At 38.5% G+C, this 25165-nt stretch overlaps 1 long non-coding RNA gene across 1 annotated transcript in view; it reads right to left on the reverse strand.

Moving 5' to 3' along the window:
• Positions 1 to 876: 876 nt before the first annotated feature.
• The window catches only part of LOC116591344, a 44922-nt gene continuing 20633 nt past the window's right edge, over positions 877 to 25165 (reverse strand). Inside the window, exons 2-3 of the long non-coding RNA XR_004285969.1 lie at positions 1223 to 1420; positions 877 to 959 (exon numbers count right to left, since the gene is read on the reverse strand). This is a non-coding gene — a long non-coding RNA (uncharacterized LOC116591344). The remainder of the gene's footprint in view (positions 960 to 1222; positions 1421 to 25165) is intronic.

Genomic DNA, 25165 nt, shown 5'->3' on the forward strand with positions numbered 1-25165 from the left:
GATTGTAAGAGTGTAAGATCCTTAAGGAAGGGAACCACGTTTTATATCTCCCATGAAGCGTTCTAGGCAAATATTAGGTATTCAAAACACAGGTTCTTTTTCCCTATGATAACAGCCTCTGATTTATTAATTCCCCAACAACAGTTGGTCAGATCACTCAGGGCATCTCTTGTGTTTTCATGTGATTATTTTTTGGCTTTTTAAATTTCTATTTTGATTCAAGTTAGATAACATACTGTGATGTTAGTTTCAGGTGTATAATACAGTGATTGACCACTTCATACAACACCCAGTGCCCATCATGACCTGTGTTCTCTTTAATCCCCATCACCTACTTCATCCAACTTTCTCCCCCTTCCCCATTAGTAACCATCAGTTTGTTCTCTAGGATCTGTTTCTTGGTCTCTCTCTCTCTCCCTCTCTCCCCCTTTGCTCATTCATTTTTGTTTTTAAATTCCACGTATGAGTGAAATCATATGGTATTTGTCTTTCTCTGACTTATTTCACTTATCGTTATACTTTCTAGTTCCACCCATGTCACTGCAAATGGCACCACTTTTTTTTAATCCTGAGAGTGACTGCTGACATATGGAACAACTCATTCTCATATGCTGAAATAGATCATTCAGTAGCTTAAAAAAATAATGAGTAATTCTTATGGATTACAGCATAATGTGCTTATATATTGAGAGACAACCTTGCCTCTGAGATACAGGGTCTCTCCTTTCCTGCATTGTTAGGCAGCTTGGACTGCATGCTAACAATATTTGTTCACCTCATGAATATAAGAAGTACCACAACAGCCTCCAAAGGAATTCTTCTACCGACACTTTTGCAGCTCATCAATTTGAATTTATCAAATATACTTACATTTCTAGTCTTCTTACATTAGACATTCTTTGGACAGGTTCCTTATTGCATTGCGTTACCCCATTTATTATTTATATTCTACCTATTTCCTAAAAGGAAAGGAGACAACTTAAAATATAAAAACGTATGATGGACAAGGCCATTAAAGTTAAAAAGATCAAAAATCAGTTCAGAGTAATGAATAAACATATCAAAAAGTGAAAATGACTTACTAGAAGAGGGCACTAAATTTAGTTTCAAGTTTTCTGAAAGTCAAGGAGAAAAGAGGGTTTATGATATAACAGATGGTTCTCCTTGACAGATGCAAGGAATCATATAAACTTATCCATGGCAGGGACTGGTAGGTACCCACCAAAATCTGTTCTTCTCTTCTGGGGTGAGAGAGCTGTGGCTGGGCCATGAGAAAAGATCACAGTTATTCTTCTTCCCTCGTGATGAAAAATGGCCATGTAACTCACAAATGGCTTGACAGCAAGACTGATATGCACCATTTCTGCATCTCGTGCTTAAGAGGAATTCTACAATCCTGGATGTCCAGTGTTTTCCCATCCTATTGGTAGACCAGGAGAGAAATGACCAGTGTAGCCTTGGAAGCCACGAGTTAAAAATGGTAGAGACTCTACTGGCCTGGATCCCTGATTGATCACAAAGAAATAGAAAGGAGGTTTTCTCTCGGGAGATTTAGGTTGTTTAACTTCAACAGTTTCCTAGAGTCATCCAAATACCTCAAAAAGGTAATCCAAAGGTGTTATCTTTGAGCCAAACCAAAAATCCTACTAAACATCAAGAGAAATAAGGCCTGAGGTCATAGCTAATATTTAGGGTCAGACTAGTTAGAGAGTTAATAAAATAGTATCAAGAAGCATAACACATTCTAGTTGCTACCTGGAGTCCTATGATAGCACAAATGAGTGCCAGGAAAGCTCGCCCCCATGGGGTGGTGCTGCCTAGTTCACCACTGCAAAGTTCATTAAAGAGCCACTCACTGTGCCTTTGGGCCAGAGAACCCACTTGATTGTCATAAAACTCAAATCTGCTTCTCGGAAAAATTTTGTAGTTAAGTTTCATCCTTTCCTTTCCATCATACCCCACAACCCCGAAGAACCCCCAAGCCCCCACTCTGATCCTTGCCCCTGCTACATTAACCCTCATATCAGCATCCCATGCTCAGAGCTCCTTCTGATTTCCTTTCCCAATCAAGTTTTACTGATCGTGTGCCTCATCCCCTTAGATCCTCACTATGGAATGACTTTCCAATCTAACTGTCTAATATCAAAGTAGTGTATACAAAGATGTGTGTTCCAGCAACTCTCTCTTAATATTCCCCCTACCAGATATTCTACTTGAAATATAAACAAGTTTCCAATGTCAAAGCACACACATGTGCACACACACATGCAAACACATACACAATTAATTCTTGGAATTTAGAGCATGTTGGTCACTGGGGTAGTAGTTTGGATTCAAAGAGAAGAGGGGAAAATGGAAAAGCCAGACTGTTATTATTAGTGTCAAGATTCAACTGTGGTGTTCTCGAATGATAGGACAGCTTAAAATAGGATTTTTTAAAACTGTCTATTTTCTGAAATTTTAGGAGATTAAATTGAGGTCATAGATGGCTCACAGAGTTGTGGAGCTATCTCTTGGCTGACTTCTGACATTCTAAGAAAGTCTATTTCACCATGCAATCTTAATTTTTGTTCTTAACTAGATGACTGTCATCTATTTTCCTTCTCAGGATCTGGTAGCAGGTAGTTAAGTACTTTGGATTTGGGGTTCTTCCCTCAAGTCCTGCATCACTAGATTAAATAGATACAAACCAAAATTATAGATACTTTATAAGAGCTGTGAAAGCTTAAGGCAAAATAGTCGATGATGAAAGAGGGGACAAACTATCTTCAAATAGCTCTGTTTGTTAGATGGTTAATGAAGGGATGTTTTAAAATAGAGGGCTATTATACTGTTTAATCCTGATATACAATGGGAAAGAATACTAACTAGAGACCCTATCTCTGCGTAGGACATAGTGTTAAATAGCTCTCCAATGACAGCCTTAATGTATATATTGCATTTTTTTATCCCCATGACAATTCTGTCAAGTAGATATTATTAGCCCACTTTGAGTAATGGAAACAGTTTCAGAGATCAGTAAAGACCCAATTCTGTATTTTCCAGGACTCTGTCAGCTGTATGAGATTGAAACCAATTCAAAATGTCTTAAGTGAAAAAGGGAAATCACTAGTTTACACAATCAAAATGTCAAGAGTGAGATCTGGCTTGAAATATGACTGAGCACAAGTGTTCACATGGCATCTTCTGGACTCTGTGTTTCTCTCCATCCCTTAGAAAGGAAAGGGGCTTGGTTGTAGCCCAATGGCCATCAGCAGCCCAAAGATCGCATCTTTAGAGTTTAGCAAACCTAGCAAAACAGAGTGTTTTCCACAAAGGTCTGGTTGAGGTTGCAGGCTCTTTCCTGAACCAAGCTCTGGGGGTAGGTACATGACTATCCAGGCACAGAACTATTCCATGCACATTTGATAGAAAGAGGAGGCAGATTAAGCCCTCTCTACTATGACATAGAATGGTCCTCTCTACATACCTCATATGCAGAGTATTGTCTTTTCAGAGAAAGAAGGAAATGGATTCAAGCAAACCAAACCAGGAGATAATCTACTATAATCATCATCCTTGACCTTCAAGCATATTGCAATCCTTTTTCTCATATAAATATAAAATTATTTCATTTGGCATAATGGAAGTATTCATTATACAACCAATAATGCACTAACTCTTTTGTCAGGGGACATGACCCAAATTCTCATAAACTCAGAATTTATGAATATTATGCATACTTTGAATGAAATTCCTCAAGCTATAGCAATCCATGGTCAATTGATTACTCTAACCTCCATTTGCATACATAGGGGGGAAAAAAACCCAGAAAAATTACAAACGACGTCCATTTGAGAAAGGAGGGAAAAGAAGGCAGTATTCAATGGTTAGCTATTGACAGCACTGCATATTCTGTTGGAGAAGAATAGCAAGGACTCACTGCCTCAACGGTACAGTGAGTTCCTTCACAGCTGGGTCACTCTACCATCCTCACCTGGAGGGTTTCTGCTCTCCATCATCCTTCATAGTAATACCTGAGAGGGCCATAGGAGAGGAATCCCCTTTTAGAGGTTGCAAAGTTTCAGGATGCTGCTTGTTTGTATGGTCTCTAGGACCTGAAACTTAGAGCTTAGGCAATCACATTCTTATGGCAAGTCTAGGTGTTTCCTTTAAATACAGCCCCCTTGAAAGTCTCTGAACTCTCTGGGACACACATTTTCTTTCCCCCAAATGACTAGTTGAGCCTTCTTCTCAGTCCTAGTAAACAACACAATGCAGTTTTCTTTTTAAGATTTTATTTATTTATTCATGAGAGAAAGAGAGAGGCAGAGGGAGAATCAGGCTCCCTGAGGAACAGGGTGCCCGATGCAGAACCCTGGGATCATGACCTGAGCCAAAGGCTGATGCTTAACTATCTGAGCCACCCAGGCACCCAACATATTGCAGTTTTATCTCAGCGCTCAAAGAATTGGACTGATGGCAAACTCACAGAATCAGAAAATCGTACCATAATACTTATTTCTTTTCTTTTGCGTTATGAATACAGATCTTGAGACTTTCATGAGTACTAACAATAAAATTTAAAAGAGGATGAGAATATCCAAAAGCTTCCACCAAACTTTACAAAAATATTTTTTGTTGTTGTTTGAATGAATTTATTACATTATTTTAACATTATTTTTATTATCTCTTTTTTATTTTTAATTGAAGTACAGTTGACATACATTATTACATTCGTTTCAGGTATACAACATAGTGATTTGACAATTCTATACATTATAAAATGCTCACCAGTAAGTGTAGTTACCATCTGTCACCATATAGTTACTACAATATCATTAATTTTATTCCCTGTGTTGTTCTTGTCATCCCTGTGACTTATTTTATAACTGGAAGTTCGTACCTCTATACCCTTCGCCTATTGCACCCATGCCCCTGAAATACTATTCTAAAGCAATTGAGAACAGTTAACTAAATTGACTTTACTCCTGAGAAATGAAGCCTGAATTTTAGTTTGAGAGCCAGTTCTCCCCTTCTCCTACAACATGGAGTTGCTGGTTCCCAGAAGTGAGGGCCAAGGTGATTTTAATCAAGGTTTGTCTAATAAATTACTTTCCCTCTACCCTAAGCATACACACACACATGCACACACACACACACACACAGGTCCAAAAAGCCTGATTTTATATTACTGAAAAATAGACATAACTTTGTTTGTTTGTTTGGCTTTTCAGAAGCTGTCACCTCTGGAACCATCACTGAGGTATTTGGCTGGAGAAACATGTGTTTTGCCAGTAAGTTAATAGCAGCTCTTCTAATTCTAGTCAACAGTGTCTGCATACACACCCCACTTTTTACTACCCCTACTTGGAGGCAGTGAGCTGTCTTTATCCTTCCAACCCATTTCTATTATAACTTGTTAAGTTGCCACATTTAGGATAACTGTTGGAAAATTGCAATTTTCCTTATGCACAGTACGTGAAAGCTCTCATTATATGTTTCTACATGGGGAGCAGAGGAAAATGTTATTTCAGAAAAAGAAAAAAGAAGATATCTAAGCAAGGAGAAACCATTTCTAAGTTTGTGTTCAACAATTACATTATTCTTTCAAAGTTATCTAACACTGTTGCTATGCAGAGGGAAAGTGTTTCCAGTGCTATCATTTAAGTTATCCTTACAGAATTCCAATAATGGAAAAAAACATATAAATATTATCTCTCTCTTCTTATGGGTTATAATTAAAATAAAGCAACAATTATTTCAGAGAGCCAGAGCAGAGTTAGACAGAAAGGCTATCTTGATTTGAAGAAAGATGATTTAGGATTGGGGGGAAAAAAGAAAGAAAGAAAGAAAAAAATTGGAGGTAGAGGTGAGTGGCAGGTACAAAAGTTGAATGCCCATTCTGTTGTGTTTAGTTTTGTGATTACTATGTAACACTGGCCTCTCAAAAATTGGAGTTTAGAAGTTGTGTAGTAAAGGGTTAATTCCTCAATGACAGGTCCTTGAAGACCTGTACCTTCCACAGAAAGGCCTGTTCTTAAGAGAACTGGTGCTTGGCCAACTCCTGGCAGATAATCTCCAGTCCCTTGGAATACTCCACTTTATAAGACTGTTTTTGCATTCCTGAGTCTTTGGCTAACCTTTTGTCAGTCTGATCAGATGGCTTATGCTAACATTGTGACTTATGTTGAATGCCTGTCTTGATATGCCTGAGGGCTTGGGATATGCTGTATTAGTTTGACCTCTAGGTCGAGGGGAAGGAGCTAGACTCTGAATAGCTAAAGTCTGTCACACAGGTGCTCCTTTCCTATGTGGCAGACCCCAGATAAAAACCCTGGACGCCAGGGCTCCATGTGAACTTCTCTGGATGACAATACTAACACATATTGTTGCACACTGCTTCTGAGAGAATTTAGCACATCTCTGTGCAACTCCACTGTTGCACAGCGTCCCCGGGAGGGGACACTCGGAAGCTTACATCTGGTTTCTCTGGACTTCATCCATTGTCTTTTTTTTCTTTTAAGATTTTATTTATTTATTTATTTATTCATTCATTCATTCATTTATTTATTTGAGAAAAAGAGAGCATGAGTGGGGTTAGGGACAGAGGGAGAGGAAGAGATTCTGTGACAGAATCTGCACTGAGCACAGAGCCAGACAAGGGTCCTGATCTTATAACCCTGAGATCATGACCTAAGCCAAAACCAAGAGTTGGAAGCTTAACTGACTGAACCACCCAGGCACCCTAACTCATTGGCCTTTTTAACTCATGTTGATTTGGATCTGTATCTTTTCCCTGTAATAAACCATTAGCATGACAGCATTTCTGAGTTATTGGAGTCCTAGGAAATCATGAGCCCTAAGGATGAGCCCCTTCTAAACTGCCAGCACAGAAGTGACTGAAAGAGATAGCTGGAGGAACTTGTCCCCTGAATATTTAGCAGAGCTAAGTATTTTGTGCTGTCCAAAGAGAAATAGACATACTCAAGAGTCTATTGATAAGTGGTTCCTTGAAGCCAGCATTCCGGAATCAAACCTGAATTCCATGGTACTTCACAATTCCTGGACTTTTTTTGTAAGAAAATTACTTTAAACAAACATAAAGTTTACATAAGATGCAATTTTGACCTTTTTTAATATGTAAGTTAACACTTACTTTATTAGAAAAGAGTAAAACACGATTATCCTTCCTTGATGCCAAGTGCATTACTCAGGAGATAAAAGTTGCCATATGAAAAAAGTTACTCAGTGAAAACTTGATATTCCCTGAAATGATCACATCATTAGAAAATCTTTCAGGAGCACATAGATTCAAGCTGATATGAGTAAAATGCACTTTTGAGTATCTAATAACATAATTTTGATGTTTTGTATTTTATTCTTACACAAGAAATATTAAACTTTCCAAAATATTGAAAAACCAGAATACACAAAATTAGATAATTGTCCTGATTGGGTTAAATTTTAATTACATTATATTTAAAAGAAGGAATGAGTAAAGTGAAGAATGAGAGCAATAAACTCCTAGGATACCAGTATGATAAGTGAGTTCAGACAGAGAGAGAAAGTCTCATGTCTGAAACAGTCTACTATGCTTCTTTTCTAAATAACCAGAAAATGAGCTCTCACACTTCAGTGCATTAGAATGCCCGTACTGGCTCTATTGTTTCTTAAAATCCTTCTTTGATATCGCAAATGTCGTTTAGTTTTTATACTAAATCTCCCTAGTTTTTGACTTTCTCATCTTTGTTAAAGACTTCTTCTTAGAATGACTTCTGCCCAATACACAGTTCAAACCACTATCATCTCCCAATGTACACAAACCTAAAAATACCATCTGACTTGGCAAATCCCATAAGATGTTTTACTTAAGCCTGAGGAGCATAATTTACCAAGAAGGTAAAGCTATTGAGGACCGAGGAACCCAGTCTCACCCAGGCCTGGCTCATCCAGTTTACCTTGGATTATTACTAGTGAAAATCAAGACAAATATTTCACATTAGAGATATAAAACATGGCTGCTTCCCAACTGGAAAAGTGTACTGGGTCTCTTTTTAATTTTCATGTGTAAAGGACACAGCAAATATCTCAAAACCTTTCTTCTGAATTGTTCCCACTGAAGTATAATAATACTAGTAAATCTATTGAGCCTGAAAATTCTGGGCAGTATAAAAAGTTTTTCCATCCTAGCCTTGCATAAAAGCAACAAACAACCTCTAAGCTTAAAAAGACTATGAGTCTGTTTTATAGCCTCAATAGGAGCAAGCAGCTAAACCAATCTATAGTCCCATTACCACCTAATAAACTTACATTAAAAACCACTAAACCTAATGCCAAAAAAACTGCCTCTTTCTATTGTGCAGTTTCTGAAAAGTCACAGCTGTAGAACCCCATCAGCTAATTTACGTACAATCTCTCCCAACAAGACTTTCCCTGAATAAAAACTGAAAATGTAAGGTGCAGAGAAGCACCCCAGATTCTTTAGATGTAGGTAAAAAAGGAAGTTTAGATTTAAGAGGTTTTAAAAAAGCAGCAGTCACCAAGAACTGCCTGATTGGAACAGAAATATTGAGGTCTGTTAGAGGGTTATGATTGTAAAAGTTTGATGTACTGGGGCCCTTTGGAAACCATAGTGCAGCTCAACATTCAAACAAGAACTGAAGTGGACAAGAAGTGCAAAAAAAATTTTATATCTGCTCACTAAGATCATTGGCAAGGTATTTGATATCATGTCCTCAAGGCAGCACACCCTCAACTGTCCATATATTTGCATAATGACTTCCCCTGTTCTTTTTGTTCTTTCTCTACTCATTGCTATAGAATATTTCTGCTATTTCCAGAAACCCTTTAAAGGGAACTCAGTTCCCTGAAGGGTAAAATTTTGGTAACCTAGGACCTTCAAAACCCGTTATTTAATTTATTATTGGTGTTAGAAATCCTTGAAATATTAAAGGAGAAAAAGTCTCTAGATCAGATACAATTCTCTTTTTTGCCTAGCATTAAGATTGCATAAATGGAGTAATTGGGCAGATATGGGAACATATAAAATAAGGCTGGAACTTTGAGAAGTGTGGTGATCTCAAAAAATGGAGACCTAAACCATGTCCAAGGATTAGGAATCTCAATATTGTTCAGATATCCACTCTACTACAAATTATCAGATGAAATCTTAAAAGATTTCTGGAGTAACATCAGAATTATGACAGTATAAGACATTACACATTTTTATCTCCCCTCAAACAACAAAAATTTGACATCCACTCATAAACAAAAGTGCCCTGTGGAAGATGTGGGACTCAGCACTATATGCCAAGGGACCTGAAAGGAGTCTTGTCCACCTATGCATTGGGTCACATACTGAGAGGCCTCTGCACCAGCCATGGTCACCACAGTAGCCTATGACCTGGTTTCAGACCCTCTCAGCTGCAGTCTAAGAGTACCTGGAAAATACTGACATGGATAGTCACCCACAGATGAGCTTTTGTAGAAATCCAGGTTTCCAGAAATGTTCCAGAACTCCAAGAAAGGGAAAAAAAAAATGACTATGAATTTTAATGCACTGGATTGTGTGAGAGGAATAGTATGACTTAACCCACATTACCCTTCCTCCAAGGCAGAACAACTTAGGGCAAAATGAGAACCTCTTCTCCCATGGGGAAAGCTTCTTCTCCCATGGGGAAAAGAAAGAGTGGGTAAGTGAGCACTCAGCTTCCTCAGCTGCTCAGCTTGCAGCCAGAGAGATTCATTTTTCTCTTACAGCATCCAGAGTACTAAATCACAAGTTCCATGCTGGGAGGAAGGGAGATTAGGAGAGGGCAGAAAACATATTCAGAGGGCATTAAAAGGGCATAGTTCTTACTGACTGCATTATGGATTCCATCAGGAAGACTGCCCACAAGGCACTGGGAAAGCATCACCCAAAGATTTCCCCTGACTGGCCCACAGCATCACCCAGTCCCCTGTGGGCCTCACCTACATTTCCCTCCACTCTGTGACCAATACCCTGGGCATACTCCCGAGCATGGTAGTAACAGTAAGTTTTGGTAGATGGCTAGGTAGCATGCACAGAAAGCAGCCCAGAGTGTGTGGGCCAGGAAAAAAACAAAAACAAAAGCTACATATGAACTGCAGCACTAACTTCAGAGAACAAAAGAGAGGCTATCAGCAGCCTGCTTGATGTGTGGTAGGACTGAGAAAAGATATACAATCTTAACAATTCAGCCACAAGAAGGAACAAAAAGCATGGAACAGATGTATCCATAGAAGGTCTCAAAAGGCCTCAGAACCTCTAACAGCAGTGATGGGTTTTTCTACCCTGAAGGAAGTTAGGAAAGATTGTGGCTACAACCTTTAGGAAAGAAGTGGCTACTTCAAATGCAAAGATGGCAACGCAAAACTCCAAGGAACATGAAAAATCAAGGAAACATGACATCATTAAAGGATCACAACAATCTTAAGGTATCCAAACTCAAAAACATGGAGATCTATGATTTCCCCAATAAAGGATTTTTGAAATAGCTGTTTTAAGGAAAATAAATAAGCTACAAGAAAACACAGAAAGGAATCCAACAAATCAGGCAAACAGTACAGAAACAAATGAGAAAATTACCAAAGACATAGAAAACATTAAAAAAAGGGGGGGAGCAGAAATTCTGGAGATGAGGAGAAAAATGAATGAATTGAAAAACACAAAAGAAAGTATGAACAGCAGACTAGAACAAACACAAGAATGACTGTGTGAGATGGAATATAGAAACTTTGAAATTTCCCAGTCAGAGAAAAAAAAAAAAATGAAAAAGAATGAGGAAAGCTTGCTTGATCTATGGAACACCATCAAAAGAGACAATGTGTGGGGTGCCTGGGAGGCTCAGTGAGTTAAAGCATCTGACTTCAGCTCAGGTCATGATCCCAGGGTCCTGGGATCGAGCCCTGCATTGGTCTCTCTGCTCAATGGGGAGCCTGCTTCCCCCTCTCTCTCTGCCTGCCTCTCTACCTACTTGTGATCTCTGTCAAATAAATAAATAAAATCTTAAAAAAAAAAAGAGCCAATACGTGAAATACTGGAGTTCTCGGAGAAGAGAGGAAGAATGAGGGCAGAAAGTTTATTAAAGAAATAATGTGGTACCACAAGTGTGGGGAGAGATTTGGACATTCAAGTTCATGAGGCTAATAGGTCACCAGTAATTGCAATCCAAGGTATTCTTCTGGAAGAACCATTATAATAAAACTCTCAAAAATCAAAGACAAAGAATCCAAAAGGCAATAAGAGAAAAGACTATAATCTGTAAAGGAATCCCCTCCATGATATCGGTGTATCTCTCCGCAGAAAGTTTAAAAGGAGGGAACAGAATGACATATTCAAAGTGCTGAATGAAAAACACACCAGCCCAAAATACTCTATCTGATTAAATTATCCTTCAGAAATGAAGGAAAAATGAAGATTTTCCCAGACAAATAAAAATTGAAGAAGCTCACCACTAGGTCTGCCTTACAAGAAATGCTGAAGTGAAAGGATACTAATTAGCAACATGAACATAACATGAATATATACAATATGCCGCTAAAGGTAAATATATAATCAAACTCAAAATACTCTAATAGTGTAATATGGTGCTATACTAACCACTTATCTATAGTACAAAGGCTAAAAAAATGAGTATTAAAATAACAATAGCTCTACAATTTGTTAACAAATACCCACATTAAAAAAAGGAAAATTATGACATTAAAAACAAGACAGAAGAGTAAGAGAATGAGTTTTTGTATATGGCAAAAGTTAAGTTGTTATTTGCAAAAAACAGATGATTATACCTATAAAATGTTTTCTATAAGCCTCATGGTACCACAAAACAGAAACCAGAGTAGATTCACAAAAGATAAAGAGAAGGGAATTAGAGCCTGCTACCACAAAAAAAATCACCAATTCACCACAGAAGGCAGCAAAAGAGAAAGAAACAAGGGAAGCACAAAACAGCCAGAAAACAGTTATTAAGATAACATTAGGAAGACCTTACCTATCAATAATTAACTCTAAATGTAAATGGATTAAATTCCCCAATCAAAAGGCATAGAGTGGTGGATGGATAAAAAAATAAGACTTACCTATATATTGCATACAAGAGACATATGTCACCCTAAAGACACACATAGACTCAAAGAGAAGAGATGGAAAAATATATTCCATGAAAGTCAAAACCAACAGAGGGCAGAGGTAACTACACTTACATAAGACAAAACAGACTTTAAGTCAAACAATGGTAACAGGACACAAAGAAGATCATTATATTATGGTGAAGAGATCAAGTCATCAAGATGATATAACATTTATAAATATATACACACAACATCAGAGCACCTAAATTCATAGACCAAATACTACTATATCTGAGGAGAGAAGTAGAAAAAGTATAATAAGAAAGGATTATACCTTCAACAATGATTAAATTACCCCAACAGAAAATCAACAAGGAAACACTGGACTTGAACTATACTTCAGATCAAATGGATCTAACAGACACATAGAGGCATACATCAGAGATATTGTGGATTTGGTGCCAGACCACAACAATAAAGCAAATAATGCAAGAAGTGAGTCAAATGATTCTTTTTGGTTACTCAGTGAATATAAAAGTTATGTTTACAGTAATCTACTAAGTGTGAAATTAATAGTGTTATATAAAAAAGTACATACTTTAATCAAAAAATACATTATTGCTAAAAAATGCTAACCATCATCTGAGCTTTCAGTGAATCATAATCACTAATCATAGATCTTCACAAATATAATAACACTGAAAACCTTGAGATATTGAAAGATTTACTGAAAAGTGATGCAGAGACATGAAGTCAACAAATGCTGTTGGGAAAACGGTACTGATAGACTTGCTCAATGCAAGGTTGCCACAAACCTTCAATTTGTAAAAATCACAATGTCTGCAAAGTACAATAAAGTGAAGCACATTAGAATGAGGTGTGTCTATATAGAACAGTCATCCAACAAGAGAGTAATACACATTCTTCTAAAGCACCCATGGAACATTCTAAAGATTATGTCATATGACAGGCCACAATAAGTCTTAGCAAATTTGGGAAGAATGAAATCAAACCAAGTAGTTTTTTTGTTTGTTTGTTTTTGTTTTTGTTTTTTGGTAACAATGGTATGAAACTAGAAGTTAATAAAAAAGGAAAGAGGTAAATTTTACATTATCCTTACAAATAAGAACAAATTAATATACTCCTGAACAGTCAATATGTCAAAGAAGAAATCAAAAAGGAAATTAAAATATTTTGAATAAATAAAAATAGAGATACATCATAATAGCACCTACAGGATATGGCAAAAGCAGTTCCAAAAGGGAAGTTTATAGTGATAAATCCCTATAATAAGAGAAAACAATGATCTTAATCATATTTTACAAATTAAGGAGCTGGAAAAAGAATAAACTAAACTCAGTGTTCGCAGAAGAAAAGAAATAACAAAGATCAAGGCATAAATAAATGAACTAGAGACTGGAAAAACAATAGAGGTTACCGCCCCTGCTCACCCCCAGAATAGCCCCCCAGCTGGGCATTCCACCTCTGACATGATGCCACCTTGGGTAGCAAAAATCTCTCCCAAGTTACTTTGTTCCAATTTTGAGAGATCCTGGCATTAAGTTGAAATCAAGAACTCAGAAATCTTAATGTCTGATCCTGGTTTTCTTCTCTGAGGTCACATAAAACAAATTAAAACCATTTACCCCACAAAACTTGGAAATACCTGAACGTAGGTAATAGGTCAGCCATCTAACTCTACTCAAGAGATGAAACATCCCCAATTCTTTCAATTACTCCTCTTGTGATCTGGTTTCCGTTCTTCTCAACTCAGTGATGATGCTGTTCTGAAAATATACCAGTTTGCCATTGTCTTTCTTGAAATGAAACACCCAGAACAGGATAAAATACTGCAGATGTAGTGAGAACAATATGATAAGAAAATCTTTTAATCTGCACATTATTTTATGCATCTGAGATTGAGTTGGAGGTGCTGCTCGGGCAGGCACTCTAAGGGGATGGAGAGGAAAGGAGGCAAGATCCTCTTCCCTTACATGTTAAGCCCAACATTCTTTTTTTTTTTTTTAAGATTTTATTTATTTATTTGACAGAGAGAGATCACAAGTAGGCAGAGAAGCAGAGAGAGAGGAGGAAGCAGGCTCCCCACTGAGCAGAGAGCCCGATGCGGGCCCCAATCCCAGGACCCTGGGACCATGACCTGAGCGGAAGGCAGAGGCTTTAACCGACTGAGCCACCCAGGCGCCCAAGTCCAACATTCTAAATATGAATCTCTTCCAGAAGATTCTGGTCTTTCTGCAGTTGGAAAACATCACATCATGTTTGAAACTCCTGGTTCATGGTTTTTCTCTGACTCAGTCTCTTCCCCCGCTCTCAGTCTTAGTTCTCATTCTCCTCTCTAGCCTCGAGATCTTCAATTTCCTGGTTTTTCATTTTATTTATTTTTTAAAGATTTTATTTATTTATTTGAAAGACTGAAATCACAAGTAGGCAGAGAGGCAGGCAGAGAGAGAGGAAGGGAAGTAAGCTCCCTGCTGAGCAGAGAGCCCAATGTGGGGCTCCATCCCAGGACCCTGGGATCATGACCTGAGCTGAAGCAGAGGCTTTAACCCACTGAGCCGCCCAGGTGTCCCTTCCTGGCTTTTTAAAAATGATTTTCCCAAGTTATCTTTTTTCTACATAATAAGCCAGAAAGTAGAGAACTTATTATGTTAGTATTATTCACTTTAGTATTTTTCACAATAGTATTATTCACAATTAGTATTTTTCACTTTCTTCTCAAGCCAGAAAACCAAAAGGTAAGTATACTTTAGTAAGCTTCCTGTGTTGTCTGTTCCTCTTGGTTAAGGTTATGTTCTGTAACCACCCAATTTACAATTACAATTACAACTACAACCCCACCCCCAGTGACCCTTAAACCAACTTAGCCTGCTTTATTTTTTTTTCCTATCCAGATTCAGATGTATTCTTTTTTTTTTTCAGCATAACAGTATTCCTTGTTTTTGCACCACACCCAGTGCTCCATGCAATCTGTGCCCTCTATAATACCCACCACCTGGTTCCCCCAACCTCCCACCCCTCACCGCTTCAAACCCCTCGCATAGTTTTTCAGAGTCCATAGTCTCTCATGGTTCACCTCCCCTTCCAATTTCCCTCAACTCCCTTCTCCTCTCCATGTCCCCTTGTCCTCCATGCTATTTGCTATGCTCCACAAATAAGTGAAACCATGTGATAATTGACTCTCTCTGCTTGACTTATTTCACTCAGCATAATCTCTTCCAGTCCCGTCCATTTTGCTACAAAAGTTAGGTATTCATCCTTTCTGATGGAGGCATAATACTCCATAGTGTATATGGACCACATCTTCCTTATCCATTTGTCCGTTGAAGGGCATCTTGGTTCTTTCCACAGTTTGGCAACCATGGCCATTGGTGCTATAAACATTGGGGTACAGATGGCCCTTCTTTTCACTACATCTGTATCTTTGGGATAAATACCCAATAGTGCAATGGCAGGGTCATAGGGAAGTTCTATTTTTAATTTCTTGAGGAATCTCCACACTGTTCTCCAAAGAGGCTGCACCAACTTGCATTCCCACCAACAGTGGAAGAGGGTTCCCCTTTCTCCACATCCCCTCCAACACATGTTTTTTCCTGTCTTGCTAATTTTGGCCATTCTAACTGGTGTAAGGTGATATCTCAATGTGGTTTAAATTTGAATCTCCATGAGGGCTAGTGATGATGAACATTTTTTCATGTGTCTGATAGCCATTTGTATGTCTAGTGGAGAAGTGTCTGTTCATATCTTCTGCCCATTTTTTAATATGATTGCCTGTTTTGTGTGTGTTGAGTTTGAGGAGTTCTTTATAGATCCTGGATATCAACCTTTTGTCTGCACTGTCATTTGCAAATATCTTCTCCCAATCCATGGGTTGCCTCTTTGTTTTCTTGACTGTTTCCTTTGCTGTGCAGAAGCTTTTGATCTTGAGGAAGTCCCAGAAGTTTATTTTCACTATTGTTTCCTTTGCCTTTGGAGACATATCTTGAAAGAAGTTGCTGTGGCTGATACCGAAGAGATTACTGCCTATGTTCTCCTCTAGGATTCTGATGGATTCCTGTCTCACATTGAGGTCCTTTATCCATTTTGAGTTTCTCTTTGTGTACGGTGTAAGAGAATGGCCAAGTTTCATTCTTCTACATATAGCTGTCCAGTTTTCCCAGCACCATTTATTGAAGAGACTGTCTTTTTTCCACTGTATATTTTTTCCTGTTTTGTCGAAGATTATTTGCTCATAGAGTTGAGGGTCCATATCTGGGCTCTCTACTCTGATCCATGGGTCTATGTGTCTGTTTTTATGCCAGTACCATGCTATCTTGGTGATCACAGCTTTATAGTAAAGCTTGAAATCAGGTAACGTGATGCCCCCAGTTTTATTTTTGTTTTTCAACATTTCCTTAGCGATTCAGGGTCTCTTCTGGTTCAATACAAATTTCTGGATTATTTGCTCCAGCTCTTTGAAAAATACCGGTGGAATTTTTATCAGAATGGCATTAAAAGTATAGATTGCTCTAGCAGTATAGACATTTTAACAATGTTTATTCTTCCAATCCAAGAGCATGGAATGGTCTTCCATCTTTTTGTATCTTCTTCAATTTCTTTCATGAGTGTTCTGTAGTTCCTCAAGTACAGATCCTTTACCTCTTCGGTTAGGTTTATTCCCAGGTATCTTATGGTCCTTGGTGCTATAGTACATGGAATTGATTCTCTAATTTCCCTTTCTGTATTTTCATTGTTAGTGTATAAGAAAGCCACTGATTTCTGTACATTGACTTTTTATCCTGTCACGTTGCTGAATTGCTATATGAGTTCTAGTAGTTTGGGCATGGAGTCTTTTGGGTTTTCCATATAAAGAATCACGTCATCTGTGAAGAGAGAGAATTTGACTTCTTCATTGCCAACTTGGATACCTTTTATTTCTCTTTGTTGTCTGATTGCTGTTGCTAGGACTTCTAATACTATGTTGAACAAGAGTGGTGAGAGTGGGCATCCTTGTCATGTTCCTGATCTCAATGGGAAGGCTACAAGGCCTGCTTTATTTTTTTTATCATACCTATCTAACTTCTTGAAAATTTTACTCACATTGTTCATTATCTTTGTCTCCCTGTTTGACTCTGAGCTCCACAAGGGTAGAGATTTTCACTATGCTGTTCATTCTTATACCCTAGTGTCTAGAAGAGTGCTTGCCCTATTTTTAGGTGCTCACTATTTGTTAACTGAATGAATGGCCATTTCTTTGCTTGTTCCCATTGGTGTCTGCCAGGACAAACTGCCTGTATGTATTCCTTTGTGCTTAGAATTTCTACTTGTGAATACTTTCTCACTTTGTATTTCATTTCAGGTCAGGTAGGCTGAACTGTCAATTGCTGGCAAATCTTTCATAATTTATCATCAGTCTGGTAGTTCCTTCCAAAAGCCAGCAGACAGCAACTCCATCTGTCAAAGCATGGCATGGACAAGGCTGGAAAATTATTCGTCTTCTTTCCATTTTTTCAGCTGTTTTAATGGTCAACCATACCAACTTACCCAGGGCTCTGATGAAGCCATGGTCCCGCACATGATCAGGATTTTGTCATCACTATCAAGGTCCAAGGCCTATGGATTCTTAAGATGAAGACATTAATTCTCTTAACCCTGTGTCATGAGACTTTTTTTATTTTATAGTTTGTATTAATCTGGATCTTCTGGGGTTTCCATCAATTCTATTTCAAAATATTTGAACTTAATCTGATTTCTTTCCTTATATTTCAACACTGCATATGTCTTATGTGAGTGTTGCAAAGCATATTGTTGGTGTAAAGGGTATGCTCAGATAAAGAAGGTACATAAGACAAATCGAAAGCAATTCCCAGTCCTATAGATGTTGATAGTCCAATTCATCATCCCAATTCATTCTCCAAGAAGCCAATTCAGTATCTTCTTATCTACCCTGGTACAACCTGGTGACCCACCTTCTTGAAAAGTCAACAGAAGGAACACTTGAAGGACACCCAGGAGTCCCAAGGTACTTTTTGAAATTCAGTAGTAGGAGGGAAAAAGAAAAATTAGAGAACATCCATCTTCCATTCTTTGTAAAATACTGAAGATGTGCCTGACACAGGGTCAGAGATTTTTAAAAAAGGACACAAACTATAAAACAGAGAGAACCTTTAAGAGAAATGTGTGTGTACATCGTGAGAGTAGTGGCCAAATATAGTAAGGAAGAGAAGGAACATTTTTTTTTAATTTTTTTATTTTTTATAAACATATATTTTTATCCCCAGTGGTACAGGTCTGTGAATCGCCAGGTTTACACACTTCACAGCACTCACCAAAGCACAAACCCTCCCCAATGTCCATAACCCCACCCTCCTTCTCCCAACCCCTCTCCCCCCAGCAACCCTCAGTTTGTTTTGTGAGATTAAGAGTCACTTATGGTTTGTCTCCCTCCCAATGAGAAGGAACATTTGATTGCTCTGTGGCTAGCAGAGAAATATGATTAGTTTGCCATATCCAGAAGTGCTAGCAGGATACTATATTGTTTCAAGTATTTTTCCTGATTTTTCATAGTCAGGACAGAAAGAAAAAAATACTTCTATGACATTCCCTCCAGAAGGAACATAAGCCCTGCTTGACCCAGTTTTCCTAGCAGAGCTAGGGCGTTTGACAAGCAGTACTTGAAAGGCTCAGAATTACACGGCCTTGACCACAATGTTGATCAAAGAATGGCCCTCTGGTAAAACTGGACCAAACACAAGAATCTAAACTGTGGGCTCCCTGCTCAGTGGGGAGCCTGCTTCTCCCTCTGCTTCTCTCTCTCTCTCTTTCTCTCACTCTCTCTCTCTCTCTCTCTCATGAATAAATAAATAAAAGCTTTAAAAAAAAAAAAAAAAGAATCTAAACTGATCCCTCCCATGGTTCAATAGCCCTAGAGCAAAATTTTGCCTGAAGTCCTTAGTTTGGCCACTCTTGAGGTTCAGAATACAAATCTTAGGCTGCCAAATATCTGATAATTCTGGGGAAAATAAGAAAAGCCCCAGAGAATGGAAGTCGTGTTTCTCTGCCTTCCAAAAGAGGGCATGGTGTGCTACCATCTTCACAGGAATGAGAGGACACTGGCCTGCTAATTCAGGGCACTGCCTGTATTCAAAACACAGCTCTTTCCATCATGTCAGAATTCATGACTCCTCCTCACCAAGTGATGAGCTTTTGCTATGACACAATCACCCCCAGCGTCTCCCCAGAACACTGCAAAACAGGTTCCCTGCATGCTTCCATGGCTCTCAAAGTCAAGCAGTTACCTGTCAGTGGTCCATGGCACCACTTTTCGCCTTGATCTTAATGGGATCATGAAACTTGGAGAACAAGGAGGACACTGATGAAGGTTAAAGAGGTCACATATTTAGATCTACAGCAAATGAAAATTCAACTCCAACTCCAAGTACTAGCATTTACAGAACCACAGGCACTAGCTTTCCGTAATCATGCTTAGAGTTATTAATACTGGATGGCCACCGCTGTGGTTTTAAAATTATCACTGAAATGTAATTTCACTGCTCATGATGATGTAATTGCTGGGAAGCCATGTGGTTGGTAATTACACAATGCAGTGTATGGAACTGAGTTAATACCCTGCAATCTATTTATTGTTTGCCTTTTTTTCTTCCTTCTAATTAATTCTCCTGCCTGATATGCACTGTATGGTTTAAATAAAATAAACTGTAGCATCCATATTTGTTTGCTTAGCCCCTGGAGAATGGAGAAGTGTGGGAATGGAGGTAGAGAAAATATAAGTGACTCTAGATCATTCTGAGTTATAAGACAGCCCACAAGGTAGTGGTACCACATTACACATTGGTCATTTCTCCATTGCTACTGCCAGCAACCCATAAGCACAAAGTACAACTGTATGTAAAATGCATTCGGCATATATGGAGGTGTGGGTACACATATATATTTAAAAGATAGAATGGCTATCATCACTCTTATTTCAGAGATCCTAAATAGACTCTCATTATAATCCATATAAAATTACAGCCAGAAAGGAAAATTAAAAGCAAAATTTTTTTAAATGCCATAATAGCCTACCATTAATTACCCTTCTATTTTTTAAATTTGACTTTATATGCAAATTAAGGCACATGTCTGTGTGTCAAAAGGACGATAGCTGGAAGAGTTGAGGAAAGGCCCAGGTTCCATGTTGCACCAGCCCCTGTTGTATGTGCAGCAGTGGTTTAGACTTCTATCTTTGTCTCAGTCGTGTACGTGCACATTGGTCAGAAGTGATACAGGGAGCTTAAAAGCTGGGCTTAGAGCCAGTCTGCCCGGGTAAGCATCCTGGCATGGCCAATTACTCTCCTTGTGATTTGGAGAGCATCGTTTAAAACCTCACTCTATCATATTTTCCCCGTAAGTAAAAAGAGGATTATAATAGTATCTTTCTCACAGCATTGTTCTGACAATTAAATGAGTTAATATATGCAAAGTACTTACAACAGTGGCTGGCACACAGGAACCACCATTCAAGTGGTGGCTGTTATTGATTATAAATAGAAACGGTCTTTGGCCAACTTGGGCAGAAGAGGAATACATTAAAAGGAAATAAGGTAACTTGCAGAAATGACAGGAGAGCAAGAGAAAGCACAAAAATGGTCAGGAGCAAAGGTATCTCTGCATCAGGATGCACCAGCCCTGCCCCCATTGCCAGGAGACGCTGCTACCCTGGTACCATGCATGGCCCCCATTAGAGTGGGACAACTGATGGTGCCTCAGGTAAGTTCTAGGCCATTCTTTCCATTACCTATTCAGAGTCAAAGCTCCACACAGGGTATTCAGTAGTCAAGCCTAGGTCACCAGCCATATCCTACCAACCACAAGAGGGAAGAAAGAGCATCTGCTCCCTTTCAGCTCCTGAAATGAGAGGTCCAATTCTGTCTTCTTCCAAGATTCAAAAATAAGGGATCTTGCAAAACAGGAAGGGAGTTGGGGTTTGGGGAACAATACAGAACAGAAGGCTACCTTCAAGTTAAGTTGCCCAGTCTTACCCAAGATGCCTGACCCATTAAGGAAGAAAAAGTAGAATGAGCGTGAGGGTGCCTGGGTGGTTCAGTCATTAAGTGGCTGCCTTTGGCTCAGGTGGTGATCCCAGGGTCCTGGGATCCAGCCCTGGTAACAGGCTTCGTGCTCAGCGGGAAGCCTGCTTCTCCCTCTCCCATTCCCCGTGCTTGTGTTCCCTCTCTGTCTCTCTCTCTGTGTCAAATAAATAAATAAAATCTTTAAAAAAAAAAAAAAAAGAAAAGAAAAGAAAAAAAGAATGAATGGCCGTGAGAACCAGAAAACAGAGATCAACCCAAGACACAAGTGTTCAAGGATAAAGTGGAAGAAAGAGAAAAAGAGAAGGAAGCCAGAAGCTGTCCCCTAGGTAGTAATTCTCAGTGTAGCAAAGAAATTCAGCCTAGAAGGTTGTAAAAATGGGGAGCACAGTGCTGTCGGAGCCAAGTAGTGTGCTACTAAATGTGCTGGTCTTAGAATTCTTTTTTAATCTTAAAGATTATTGAAAAGTTTAATGAGCTCTTGTTATATGTTTTATTATGTGTTTACTTGCCATGTTGGAAATTAATCAGAGAAATTTTGAAAATTATATTAATTCACTTAAAATAATTAAAATAAATCTGTTACATGTTAATATAAATGGCATATTTTATGAAACATAATTATATTTTTCTTTTAAAAATGTAGTGTAAAGAGTGGCACTGCTTTATATTTTTGCAAATCTGACTTATTAGAAGTGTCATACTTCCTTCTATATATTCAGTCTGTTGTGATATCACAAATCATATAGCCTCTAGAAAATTCCAGCTGTGAGAGAATGCATAAAAATAGCAAATAACATGTTAGTATCATTATGAAAACAGGTTTGACCTTGCAGACCGTCTGAAAGCACCTTGGGGACCCTGCTAGAGTGAACCAAGGATAGGAACAAAATGAGCTAGAAAGACTATACAGGCTTCACAAGGAGCTACAAAAGATGGTCTGTGGTGATAATCATCACAATATACTCTCACCTCACATTAATATAGCACTTTGTTATTTACCAAAGCATTTTCACATGCATGTGATAGCTGATACGCATCACAGTGTTATAAGACAATTTCCATTTTAGAAATAAGGACTCTGAAACTCAAAGAGGTTAGCTAACATGCCCAGGATCACACAGTTTCTAAGTAGAAAAGCTAGACACTAGATTTCCACCACTGGCTCATATTGAAAAAGTAATTTTTATCATCAGGGAAGTATGGAAACACTGATGTAGCTTTCTTCATTTTCTAGACAGGAATCTAAGACCAGGAGCTTAGAAGGTGTCCTGTTTCTGAACTGTAAGCAAGAGAAGAAATGGGTCGGGATCCCAGTCTTGCTGGCTCTAACGTCAGCTTTCATAACAAAGCAAGCGTATACCAGAATTCAAAAACCTCCGTGGAACACCGTTTGTTTGTTTGTTTGTTTGTTTTTTAATTTTTGTATTTGTTTTTTAAAGAGCTGGATTCTAATTCCATTTAGTAGATGAATACTGCATGGCAGATACAGGCAATGGTTTCGTCTTTTGCCTCTTAGTCTTATTCGCACTTTAAGAAGTGTTTTAGGACCTTTGACAGTTGACCTAAAAATAAATGATGAGTAGGGATTTCTGGCTCCTACGTGGCAGAAGGAAGGTAGAAAATTTGATAAGATACTTAATTTTATGGTCTGATTCCCAGGTATCTTTCTGAATCAAGTGACAGATGGAATAAGAAAAAAAGAGGAAAGAAGAAAGGGAGGGAGGGAGGGAAGAAGGAAGGAAACAATGATTGAACTAACCTAAATAACAAGAACATTTCATTATCTTAGCTATTAAGAAATACCAGAGTGGACATCTCCAGGATAAGCTAATTCAGAAGCTAAATGATCTAACTGAGATGGATTTTCTTTTCTCTTTCTACCCTGCCATCTTCAGCATAGCGATGCCCCTCATCACCTCAAGATAGCTGCCAGAGTTCCAGATGTCACTTGTAAATACAACTTCAAAAAGAAAAAGAAGGACTATTTCTTCTTGTGCTTCTTTATAATAGCAAAATATTAATAGCAAATTAATTTTGCTTTGTAATAGCAAAATAAATTTGTCCAAAAGCCCGCATGTAGACTTCATCTCACATCCCACTGCCTTTGCCCAAATATTCTGGTAAGAAGAATGTGGCCCAAAGATGAGCTGAAATGTTTAATTTTATAGCTGGGGACAGATCAGCTTTCACTGAGACCATTTTGGGAGGGTGTGTCAGGAAGTAAAAAGATGAAATGAATATCAGTAGTTGTTACAATTTAGGGTTTTCTCACCTAAGAATTCATTCACTAAATTTTGTGTTGTTGTCCCATGGAAAAAAAGAACCCCCAGAGCCTGGCATACAAAACATGCTTTATGAATGTAATATTTGTAGGTTATAAATGTAGGTGACTGCTTTTGATATAATGGAGCTAAGTAATTGCTAATTTACTAAATGTAACATGTTAATTTTTTCAGTGTCTTCCACATAAAAGTTGTCACTAAACAACACTCCAGAGCCCCATTAAAATCACTGAGTGCAAGCAAATTCAATTAGTGCTCGCTTTCAAGGCAAAGAATACTATTCATATTAGGTCGGTAGATGTAGTAACGCAAGCATTAAGGGGTGCCCAAAAGCAATTTGGAGAACAAATGACTGAGTAAGGGGCAAATAAGAATGGGGAGAAAAATTCTATTGTTACGAGAGAAACACCATCAAAATAAAGTTGAGAGCAGCATTCCATGAGCCAGCCCCTCAGCGGGCAATGAGCCACTCTCAGATCCTTCAGTAGCAAAATCATCATCCTCTGGGCTATAAATCAACACCAGTGCTAAACAGTTTTGGGTAAAAACGTCTTTGTTCCTGGGGTCAGTGAATTTTGTGTGTTTGATCCCAACTAATCACCTCTTTTTAAGCAAGAAGAATACAAAATACAGTAGGTTTTACAAAAGACACTAGCTGTGTGGCAGCAGATACATCTGAGGAAATCAGTGTACGTCAGATCTTGATAGCTGAGGAAGGACTACACTGCATGCAGAAAGTACCAAAGTCCCTTTGACAGAGCTTTAAAAGAAGACCCGTTCTCCCACCTCTAAGAGAAATCTCAAATAGATGGAAGCAATCTGTGGCAGTGTTTAGTTCATTACAACTCTTTCACCCAACAAATACTCTAAAGATAAACACAGCAATTAACAATGACAAAGTTGGATTTTAAGCAAAAAAGCTAAAGACTAAATGCCTGCTCTGCCACCCAAAAAGGACTCACTAAAAATCCACCTAGGTGGCCCTGCAGAGAGAGCACTATATTGGGAACACATTCATGCCCTCTACAGGGGTGATTTCTATTTCTCTGTACGACTCAAGTGTCCTGACTAAATGTTGGGAACAGGCTCTAAGGTGGTCCTGTGCTCTTGTCTCAAGATTTGCCTGTGCTTGCGTGATCCCCTCCCATGACTAATTCATCAAGACGATGGCAGAGGAGACTGATAGCACTCCTGGGATTATGTTATATCAAACTGCATCTTTCTAACAGACTTGCTCTTACAGACACACTTCCTTTCTCTCTTGCTGGCTTTGAAGACACAAACTACCATGCTGTGGAAAATCCTATAAGGAGGAACATGTAGCAAGAACTGTGGGCAACATCTAGGAGCTATGGTCAGCTTCTGAACAACAGCCAGCAAGAAGTCAGGACTCTCAGTCTTACAGTTGCAAAGAAATGAGGTTTCTCAATAATCTGAGTGAGCTTGGAACCTGATCCAGGGTCCCGGCCAGCACCTTGACTGTCTCACTTCTGAGGATCTGCTAAGTCTTGCCTAGATTCCCAACCCACAGAAATGGAAATGATAAGTATGTGCTGTCTTAAGCCACTAAATTTGCTACATTGCAATAAAAAACTAATACACTAACCAAACCTAAAATAATAAGACTTTGGGTCCTATTATTTGGAGATGCCAAACCAGGACAGATATACCAGCTCTGTGCCAGATTTCACAAGTAGTACCTTGCTTTCTACTCCCTGT

This window comes from Mustela erminea, chromosome 5 (genome assembly GCF_009829155.1).
Source record: "Mustela erminea isolate mMusErm1 chromosome 5, mMusErm1.Pri, whole genome shotgun sequence".
NCBI classification, from domain to species: domain Eukaryota; kingdom Metazoa; phylum Chordata; class Mammalia; order Carnivora; family Mustelidae; genus Mustela; species Mustela erminea.